Source organism: Protopterus annectens, chromosome 5.part0 (genome assembly GCF_019279795.1).
Source record: "Protopterus annectens isolate FY-2018-M chromosome 5.part0, PAN1.0, whole genome shotgun sequence".
Classification (NCBI taxonomy): domain Eukaryota; kingdom Metazoa; phylum Chordata; order Ceratodontiformes; family Protopteridae; genus Protopterus; species Protopterus annectens.
In genome coordinates this window covers 851,607,094-851,619,277 of record NC_056735.1, presented here as the reverse complement: position 1 = coordinate 851,619,277, position 12,184 = coordinate 851,607,094, and positions in this window count along the sequence as shown.

Sequence of the window (12,184 nt, the reverse complement as noted above, 5' to 3'; positions counted from 1 at the left end):
CCTGTCATGTAGCCATGTTTGTATGCATTGCAATTGGTGGACATGTGTGATGATATACATAACACATGGACTGTTGTATGATATGATGGTTGTCATGGGTAACTAGTATAGAGGGAATGTTACCTCGGTCAACATTGCTACCTTATGTACTGTTAGCATTCAACAACCATGGACCTACCTTCCATGTGCATGCGTGTGATTGCTGTAGCCACTTGTCTGTACAGAGGACAGCAAAAGCTATGCTATGTACATATATGTTGTGTGTGCACGTGTGTGGTTCATGTGCATATCCACTGCGATTACATGTATGTCATATCCAAACATGAGTGTTCTTTGGTGTACAGCGACAGTCATCTGTTACAGCTGTGTAAGACCAAGGGCCCCTGTTATGTGTAGAGCTGACCTGGTTATGAACAGTGGTATAATTGCATTGCATAACACATGATGGAACCCTGTCAGTACATGTGTAGTCTGCACAGTTGCTGTAGACCTATGTACAGTCCACTGGTCATGAGTCACATGGTATTGTGGTAATGTATGGATGTGTGTTGCTGGTCCAAGGACATGGTGATGTCTGAGGGCTACATTGTAGAATGCGGCATTTACCTCTGTGATCTGCACCTGAGACATCTGTGATGGCTCTTGAGTGTGTACTGGTCAGTACATGTGAGTGGCCTTCATATACGTGGGGACAGTAACACCATACTGTGCCCTTCCATGTTTAGAATCCATGTGCATACAAGACAGCCCTTCGCTACTACTAAGTGTGGAGCATGCCCAGTATGCAGTTGTGTAGATGGAAACACAGTACATTCCAAACTGTGCCCTTCCGTGTTTAGAATCTGTGTGCATGCAAGACAGCCCTTCGCTACTACTAAGTGTTTTGAGCATGCCCAGTATGCCATTGTGTAGATGGACACACAGTACATTCCAAACTGTGCCCTTCCATGTTTAGAATCCGTGTGCATGCAAGACAGCCCTTCGCTACTACTAAGTGTGTGAGCATGCCCAGTACGCCATTGTGTAGATGGACACACAGTACATTCCAAACTGTGCCCTTCCGTGTTTAGAATCTGTGTGCATGCAAGACAGCCCTTCACTTCTAATAAGTGTGTGAGCATGCTCAGTACGCCATTGTGTAGATGGACACAGTACATTCCAAACAGATGTGTGATACTAAGTGTGTGAGCATGCCCAGTGACACCTTGTGTCGGTTATGTGACTCTGTGTATGGGCATGGCCATAGACATCCTGTATAGTGATGGTGGTCATCCAGGCAACAGATGTCCATACCCCACGTCAGGATGGATTCCTACATTGAACACACTGGTTGACTGTCTTGAAGGGTGTACTGTCTGTGGCGCGTCTCGTATCTATGTAGTGTTGTAATAGCGCTCCGTAGATAGGCAGTTGCCCCACTCACACCACTGCCGTGTGTTTGTCTACGTCTACCTTGGGACAGTAATATGCTTTTAGACTGCTCACTCTCTATACATTCCCTATCGGTATCTTCGCCTTTGCGGATGATGTCATCCACCTAGAAGTATGCCTCTGGGAGTGCTGTGTTCCAGTAATCTCGGTAGCGAGTTCTGTAACTGTGTAATGCTGTAGTGTGATAAGGTAGTTAGGTGTATGTTCGACTCCCAGCCCTGCCAAGTGTGTGTGTGTGTGTGTGTGTGTGTGTGTGTGTGTGTGTGTGTGTGTGTGTTTCCAGCTGCCTGTGGACAGAGTAATGCTTTTAGATGGCTCACTCCCCATACAGTCCCTATCGGCATCTTTGCCTTTGCGGATGAAGTCATCCACTTAGAAGTATGCCTCTGGGAGTGCTGTGTTCCAGTAATCTCGGTAGCACATTCTGTAACTGCGTAATGCTGTAGTGTGAGAAGGTAGTTAAGGGTATGTTCAACTCCCAGCCCTGCCAAGTGTGTGTGTGTGTGTGTGTGTGTGTGTGTGTGTGTGTGTGTGTGTGTGTGTGTGTGTGTGTGTGTGTGTGCATGTGTTTCCAGATGCCTGGGGACAGAGTAATGCTTTTAGATGGCTCACTCACCATACAGTCCCTATCGGTGTCTTTGCCATTGCGGATGATGTCATCCACCTAGAAGTATGCCTCTGGGAGTACTGTGTTCCCATAATCTAAGTAGAGCATTCTGTAACTGCGTAATGCTGTAGTGTGATAAGGTAGTTAGGTGTATGTTCGACTCCCAGCCCTGCCAAGTGTGTGTGTGTGTGTGTTTCCAGCTGCCTGGGGACAGAGTAATGCTTTTAGATGGCTCACTCCCCATACATTCCCTATTGGCATCTTTGCCTTTGCGGATGATGTCATCCACCTAGAAGTATGCCTCTGGGAGTGCTGTGTTCCAGTAATCGCGGTAGCGCGTTCTGTAACTGCGTAATGCTGTAGTGTGAGAAGGTAGTTAAGGGTATGTTCAACTCCCAGCCCTGCCAAGTGTGTGTGTGTGTGTGTGTGTGTGTGTGTGTGTGTGTGTGTGTGTGTGTATTTCCAGCTGTGTGGGGACAGAGTAATGCTTTTAGACGGCTCGCTCCCCATACATTCCTATCGGCATCTTTGCCTTTGCGGATGATGTTATCCACCTAGAAGTATGCCTCTGGGAGTGCTGTGCTCCAGTAATCTTGGTAGCGCATTCTGTAACTGCGTAATGCTGTAGTGTGATAAGGTAGTTAGGTGTATGTTCGACTCCCAGCCCTGCCAAGTGTGTGTGTGTGTTTCCAGCTGCCTGGGGACAGAGTAATGCTTTTAGATGGCTCACTCCCCATACATTCCCTATCGTCGTCTTTGCCTTTGCAGAAGATGTCATCCACCTAGAAGTATGCCTCTGGGAGTGCGGTGATACTGGAACTCGGTAGAGCGTTTTGTTACTGCATAATGCTGTAGTGTGGTAGACTAGACAGATAGGTGCTTGATTCCAAGGCATGGCAGGTGTGTGTGTTTGGCAGTTATACCGTATGTGTTGGTATCTGTGGGTGGATAGCTGCGGGATGTGTTCAGTGTGTTTTGTTGCTGACCTATATAGTGTCCACAGCCTGCATATTCTGCCAAGACACTGGGTTGTCAACACATACATTCACCAATAGGTCTGGTGAGTAAATGTCAGCAGCCCTACTCTTACCCTTGATACGGTCTGACCCGTGTGATGCAACAAAACACACGTGCCTTGATAGTAACAACACTACATGATGCAGGTGGCATATGTAGTTTCCTTTTCATTCCTGTCTAATGCTTTGCTGTCATGTGGTCCGCTGTTATGATATAAATGCCATATCTACATATGTGTGTACATGTATATCTGTGTATGTATATATAAATATGTATATATATATATATATATATATATATATATATATATATATATATATTTATATATATGTATATATATATATATATATGTCCCATGTATATATGTATACAAATAATATATATGATATATGTAGATATAGAGGTAGACATAGATGTGAACATATATGTCTGCGGACATCAGCACTATTGAATGTTTGTGCCGGATAATCTGTACGTGATAACCTGGGATCTATGTATATCTGCCATGGCGTGGTGGTAATGCACATCATCTGTAGTGTGCAGGGTCACGGGTTGTAGTCGTGTAGACAATGGTTATTTTGTTGCTGGGAAGACCATGGGACATCGAATATGGTGATAGTAAGGCACCTGTTGCCAGTTGTGTGCAGATCTGAGTGACACTGAGCAGTGGTTATTAATTTGGAGGTCAGGTATGGGTCAGATAACTATTCATTAGAAGACTATACTATGCAGATGAGGTTGACAATAGTGTATCCCATTTATCACCAGGGTTTGATGCATGTCCCTGGAGTGTATGTGTGTAGTCATCCAGGTGCAGGGCTCAAATATAGTTGACAGCATGGGAGGGGGGGTCAGGCATACTGTAAGTACATTGCAGAACTGTACCTCGGGAGTGCTCCTGCCTTAGCATGCCTAAGCTAGGGGTGTGTCTATACCTGCCTGGTGACATTGGGAGGGATGACAGCAGTGGTGGGGTAGTCAGGGTGTACAGGCTGCACAAACAGGTGTTGATCAGCAAAATCAGCAGATGACATGGCCAGCCCGCACCTGAACAGTACTGTATTGTGAGCAAGCAGCATACACACAGGTTTCGTCCGCACTCTACACCACCGGTGTATACCTGCGGGGACATTTCATGACACAGTCCAACCAAATGAGAAGGGCTGCAGCAGGCAACATATACCAACATGTGCAGGAGGCTGGGGCAGTGAAGATGTGTATGCTGCTGAACAACCCTTACTGGGGTGACATAAGACTTTATAGACCCAGGGTGACTTACCAGGGGCTACATGGGCTGGGGATGGTGGAGCACTATGGGGTGGACAGAGACTTCCTACAGTGGCTTGTTGACCTGTGCCTGCCACACCTGACACATCAAACAGGCCGAGGGAACCCCATCACAGTGGATACCACAGTATGTGTTGGCCTAGGTGTACTAGCCACACGTACCTCACACAGCACAACTGGGGATATCATGGGTATCTCACAGGCATCTGCGTCCAGAGTATTGCACCAGTTCACAGATGCCATGTCAACACATGCTAATGAGCACGTACATGTCCTCAACATACGTGATTAGCAGACCAGCAATATGCATCAGTTCAACCACATGGATGACTACCCTGGGGTACTGGGTGCTATAGCCTGCACACACATACACATCGAAGCACCACCTGGTGAGTGGGGTAGGGCCTACAGTCACTGCAGGGGCATACCCTCCAACAGCTAGGCCATATGCGATGGCCAGGGCATGAGATTGAATGTGTGTGCTGTCTGCCCTGGAAGCTATGATGATTCCGATATATGGCTTCTGACACAGCTGTACCACACCAATGCTAATATGGACATCCCCTACAGTCTCCTAGTGGGGGATGCTGGGTAAACACTGGTGTCGTGGCTGATGACACCCATCAGGAATGCACACACACCTGAACACTCACACCATAATGAGGCAGATGCACAGGCAAGACATATACTTGTGCATGTGTTTGGGATGGTCAGTTCTGGTATCCGGACACATCCGGTGGAGCTCTGCAGTATTCACTAGCTACATGCATACAAGTTGTTATGGTATTTGCTATGCTACACAATCTTATCCTGCAGTAACATTTGCAGCAGGAACAGCATGGGGCAGGGCCACACAGCCCAACACCACTGCCAAGGCCTGTACAGGCACAGTGTGACTTGGTGAAGGAACTACCTGAGCAGGGCACAGTCGGTGAAAGCCTGTGCACAGTATGACCTGCCTTTGGCAAAGAGGCAACACAAGGCATATGCACTGACACAGTAGGTACCCACGGATTTCCCCCTCTCTGATCTGCACACAGTACAATGGATGCCAAACATGACACTACCTGTGCTCGGCCATGTATAGGAGGTGCACTGTGTGCATCCGACATAGGCAGCCCTCCAGCACCATCCTCAGGTCCAGAACACACCCAGGGTATGTCTATTGACCTAATAATTGGCAGTTGTATTAGAATGTGTATTTACCCATTGTAATGGTATGTATGTGAGCATACAAGTGACTGTGGTGGCCGAATGTTAGGGCAGCAGATAATACACATCCATAGTGGCATCATGACCTCTGTAGCACATACAGGGGTCACAATGGTAGCCAGTAGTACACAGGGTGTCCTAACCCACTGCAGATTATGGGCTAACCATCATGTGTGTCCGTACAGCCCACACACGTTCCATGCAGCTGGACAGATGTGGACCAATACAGACAAATGATATACAATGGCCTATGGATATGCCCAATGAATGACCCCAACCCCCTAAGACACACACAGACTGCAGCAGGCCAGGAAGTTTGATGTAGGTTGTGTAAGCTAGGACGTCCAACACCACTGTGCTGGTATTTAAAGCTGGGAACTGACATATGCTGGTATCCCTCCAACCAGCAATTTAGGTAGGTCCACGCACTGACATGGAGTACCTGGCATACCAGTACAGTAGCGGCAGATGTGTACAACTGTCAGCTGTGTCCCCCTTCAAACCTACACATGTGAGAGTCATGTGCGCCATCCACTGTGCTGTGTAGGACTGTGGTTGTGGTTGGATATCCCCCCATGCTATGCAGACATGTAGCAACTGTCAATGAAACATGACCATTAGCTACCCTGCAGACACAGCATGACATCTGTCTGTGTAGAACGGAGGGGTCAGCAACACAGTACTAACTATCTGGACATTTGACACATGCGATACAGTTGACCATACTTGGCATGCTCACACACATGATGGTATGACGATAATGTCAGTCGACAACATGCGTAACAGTCATACTGGGCATGCTCACACAATGAAACACTGGACGGCCAGGCATGCATACACCAGTGGTCAGGACATATCTGCCAGTACATTGCTATACTGATGGATGACTGCGCTGTATGCTGTGTGTGTGGTCTATTGTCTGTACATATGCCATGGTCTATTGTTAATTCACATGAGCTATGTGCGCAGGGTACTGCTACCAACGCGTGAATAGGGCAGTTCTTTGTTTGCGGACAGACCGATGCCTTTAGATACGGACTGGGTAAGGCACATTCCAGCAGGTGGGAGCAGTTGTGCGTGGGTTTGCACAGTGTTAAGCACTGCTGACCTCTGGTCACAGTACCTTATACCCGTTATACTCCACATTTCTTTGACAGTGCACTACTGGCATACTGGTAGACAAACACACTTACAGCCACTCGCTCACCGACATTTCTGCTTACATTTGTCACTCACGCTGGGTGTGTGTGATCCCTTGTGATGCGTATTACATCAGACTACATGACTACAGTATCGGGTATGTGTAACAATTTTGCGACGGCAGACGTTCGACTGTACGGACTCGGCGGCCTGTCCAGTGATGTAATCATATTATATGCATGTTCCTCATATGATCTGCTCCCATCTGCCTGATACATGGGAACCGATACTCTGCAATGCTGACGTGACTATGATTTTGCTAACGCAGCTGTCCGCCGAGTCATGCTACCGCATACCTACTGTATGTTTTCCACCTTTCAGATTGTACGACAGGAGACTGAAGGAGTGACACCTTTCCCACTTTCTATGGGACAGTCCCTCATTAGGCATATCTCATGTGACAATACCAGACCTCTCCACCAATTGGGGACACATTTCTACAGAATCAGGGACAGGTCAAGAAAAAATCAGGGACACTTTTACAAAAGTAGTGCTATTAACATGAAACATTGACAGAATCAGAGCATATGACTTAATACACATTTTCTGAAGTAAAAGAAGTTTATAACTCTTACTTATTGCCATTAGTCATTAAGTGTAATTCACCACCTTTCCTTCAAAAGTTACTAATTTTAGGAGGGATTAAGAGGGACAGAGTTAAACTTTCAGTCAAACTCAGGGACGTACCTGAAATTCAGGGACAGTTGAGAGGTATGGACAATACTCTAGCCATTGCTACTGTCCTGATTAGGGGACATTCTCATGTTGTACGTGTCTGTACTGGTTGCTTGTTACAGGTCTTGTATACCTGACACGTCGATATGTTATATGTAGTAGCATAAGCAACTTTACTGCTGCTAGACTACGCTTTGATTTGTGCCGATATGTATATTTCTGTACTATGCATGGCTGTAGGTATGTTCTGCCCTGGAACGTCTGACATTTCTACAGAGCAGGTTTCACTTTGGCCATTCAGAATGGTGGCAGCCCTATAGACCCTATATGTAGAGCTATCGCATGTGTCAAGGCAACACATACCCACAGCCAGTAGTAAACTGATGACTTCCACGGTTTGCATACATTAAGGTTATTCATGTAGCATTATAATTGATAATACTGTTTCCTATTACATGTAGCTGTTTCTGATACAACAAATTAATTTCTGACACCACTACATACACTATATAGCCTCCATTCCCGTACTCACAGGCCATGTGCCATAACTGTCATTTTGCAGGACACAACTGCCCAGACGGGTGTGTCCCTCGCAGGCGTACAGGTGTTGAACCACTTCTATTATGCTATCATCTACCTAAGGTGGTCAGTAAATTATGCACTTTCTGTCACTAGCAGAACTCACATACCAATGGGTGTGAATGAACACTGTATCAGGAACAATGCATAACACCCTGTGGGACACATTTAGACGATTGGTTCTATTAACCAGACACATTTACAGTTACAGAGCATATGTATTCATTCACGTTTGTGGAGGTACATGCTGTTTATGACTCATACATGTTGTCATCTGTCATTACCTGTATTCCGCCACCTGTTCACCTAATATCACTAGTTCTGGAAGTGTTTAGTTGGACTTTGTTACATTCTGATACATAACTATGGACGTCCATGCTAATCGGGTACACAGCACTGATTTGGTCTCTATGTATTCCCCTGATGGTTTACAGACTATCCGGTAGATGTGCTCTTCAGGTATGGGAGGTGTAGGCATATGCTATGCCCACATAGGAATATTAATGACTTCCACTGGGTGGGCCTACTACATCTCTGCCAACCAGCACCTGCACACTTAAGCCCATTATTGCATACCCATGGTCCACCTACCAGGCACCCCTCTACAGCAGTCATGACAAATACTTACTGCGAGCGCAGCTGGGGTATGAGCACACCCCTACAGATTGCCCACTCTCCCCATCTCGGGACACATGTCGTACGTTTTGTCAACCCATGTATTATCACACTTGCACAATCTACTGTTCCATGTACACCTACATCCTGCTCATATTAGTGTCAGCAGATTCACACATACCCTGAATTTTTGGGGTCCCGCAAGGGACACCGTTATCCATGTTTAAAGTGTAGACCTTGCAGATCTCTCCCACTGGTACTTTCCTACCGGTGTTATGGACAGCGGCAGTGTATTGATCTGTATTGCCTGTCTGTATGTCTGTCTGGCCTAGCTGGGCAATGTGGGGGGTACAACATTTATTTATTGGACCTCCCAGTCACATATGCCTGGGATGTAAATATGTTACCCCTAATTGTTGTGAAGTAACCTATTTATGTACATGTGTATATCTACACTGACATATATATTTTGTTTTGTGTGTATGTGTATATATCAATACCTGTTGTTTGTGTATATATATCTATCTATATAAATCCGTAGTATATCCTTGTGTGTATATATATATCTGTATGAATATATGTGTATATAAATTAATATAGATATATATATATATATATATATATATATATATATATATATATATATATATATATATATATATATATATATACGTTTTTATCTATATATACATCTGTGTGTCCGTTAACCTATACATTTCCCGGCCATGGACACTTACGCATGCGTATTAGGTTTTATCTCTGCTTCAACAGCATACTATTGCCTTAGTCACTATGACACCGACACTTCACTCCGGTGAACTTGTGATCAGTATATTGCACGTTATACAGCGGACAGATGTCGCACGTTTTTCATGTCTGGGGTGCCGCTGCTAACTGGGATGTGATACAGTGTCATTCGACCTATTACTCGTATGCGCAGCCTATTATTCCTGCTACTGTGTTTGTTTCTGTGCACATTCATATTACTACTGTTGATAGAATGAGTGTTTGTGTTACTGTGATTGTACATCAACATATTGATGTCTTCATGTAGTTGTGTCTTTCTGCTTTTCCCAGTTTGGGGTTGTCACAGCAGAACTCTGTTCTGCTCATGGGTGGCGTATAGGTTTTACTTGCCGGGCTGCCAGCCCTGAAGCACAACGTCCGACAATGGTATGCCCATTCACACATGTCTCCACTCAAATGACGCTCTATCTGGGAATTGCACCTACGTACTAGCTGACCTCCACGGGCCGCTCCATTGCACCCAGCGCAACATACCCTAGCACTCCTGTGTCCATAATCGCATATCCATAGTTTCTCCTGCACACCCATGTTGAGTTTCCATGCATAACAGCCATTACACACCTGATATCGCAGCCATGACACACCTTTACAGATTGCCCTCTGATGAGCGTTGGGGCCCTACACACATTTTGTACTGCCTCGTGTATTCACAGGCTCACCATCCATTCATATTTGCACATGCATGCCTTTCCTCGTGTTATGGATTACGAACGATTTGCGGGTTACAAGTGTAGGTGGTCTCAACATGTACTACATTCCGTCTGTTTACAATGTTGGCGTAGCACTTCAGCTATGTTATGGCCACTGGTATAACCCTGCCTCTGGTGTGAAGAGCGGTGCTCTACTCACACTTCTGCAGCTTTATCTGACATACGCTGCGAGCACTTTATAATTCCTTACTTGCTCTGGATTCCCTTCACAACCCTTATGTTTGCTTTCATCTTTCGGCGTTCCTTATATATATATATATATATATATATATATATATATGTATAATATATATATATATATATATATATATATATATATATGTGTATATATATATATATATATATATATATATATATATATATATATATATATATATATATATATATATATATATATATATATATATATATATATGTAAATCTATGTATATATATATATATATGTGTGTGTGTGTGTGTGTGTATATATATATATATATATATATATATATATATATATATATATGTATATATAGATATATATGTAGATATATAATTGCATATTTCTGTTATGTCTGTGGATATTTATCTATACACACATCTATCTATCTATATATATAAAAGTTACAGCTGTACAAGACAACATACATTTGCTATGCTAATAGCTGCATACACCCACGCAGGCGCACTTGCATCTACTTATTCGGAGTTACATATGTTTACAGGCACTTCTTTGGGATTACATGTGCCTTATTCCTTATGAAAGTACCACTTTGATTGATGTAATCCGGATAACGGACCCATGCAAACGCGGTCACCTTTACATGTATAAATGTTGGCTTTACAGCACAGAGGCATTCATTACACAATTAATATGTGCTATAGTCGTACTTGAATGCCTTTACGTTAGGCGGATGCTGTAACCACTACACTATTGTTGTTCTGGCTCATTTATATGTATACCCATGGTTCATAGCTACTCTGACATACGCCTCACCGCTTCCCTTACACAGCAGGCATCCATTTTCCTGCTGGGAAAACCGCAGTACTACACTTAGGACATTCCCTGTTTCCTACTGCTCTGGACCCGTACTGCATGTCTACTCACTCCAAGGATATTCAGAACTCCTACGCTTATAGTCCTCGCACATACGCGTGTTTGATTGTCAGGGTGTTCATGTGCTGGTCTGGGTTTAGGCTCGGTTGACTAGTGACTAGAACTGCCCTGGTGCTGTTCAAATATGAGATGTAGCACATGGACAGAGTTAGTCCAGATTTTAACATTCTAGCTGTGTTTACATATGCAGGTGTTTGGGCACCTCTGACCTCATTATTAGGTTGGCACTACATAATTTAGGGCGGGGAGTGGTTCCACTACATAGATATTTACATTTATCATGTTTTTTGTTATGGACACATCTGCCCAGCTGTGTACTCTCCCTCACAGTATGGGTCAGCTGGTGACCCTGACCATTGGGCTGGACGTACCTATTGGCAGCATGCTAACATATGATGCATTTCACTTCCACTTGGTATAACTATCTACACTGCGTTGGACTACGGGACACGCTTTTCAATGTCATTTGTTCACGGGCTAGGGACCCGTTATTCCCTACCGTGCATTTGTGTTTGCTTCTTCATTTTGTGTTCGCAGAAACTGTCTTGCATGCTTTGCATACGTTTCAGTATCCACGGACACTGACAGATATGATTACTATTGCTTGCAAATTGTTATATGCAAGCATTTTAGGTTGCACATTGACAGCTGACATTTCCACACCTCCATGTGGCACTTTGACATGCTCTATGCACTCGTGCTCCTTTCCTATGCACGTGGCTGTGGCGGCAGCGCGCCTTCATTAATATGCATTTGGCACTACTGCGCCATCTTCATGCTGCACGGTCGGCGCAAGCCTAATGCCGGCCTTGCACTGAGCTTCATGAATCTCGGGGTGGGGCTTGGTATAATGGTTAAGGTGTTTGGCTCGCAGACACAAGGTTCAGTGCTTGATTCTTAACTTTGGGAAGGAAATTTTTTAGGCTTAAAACAGCCTATTAAGAAAGC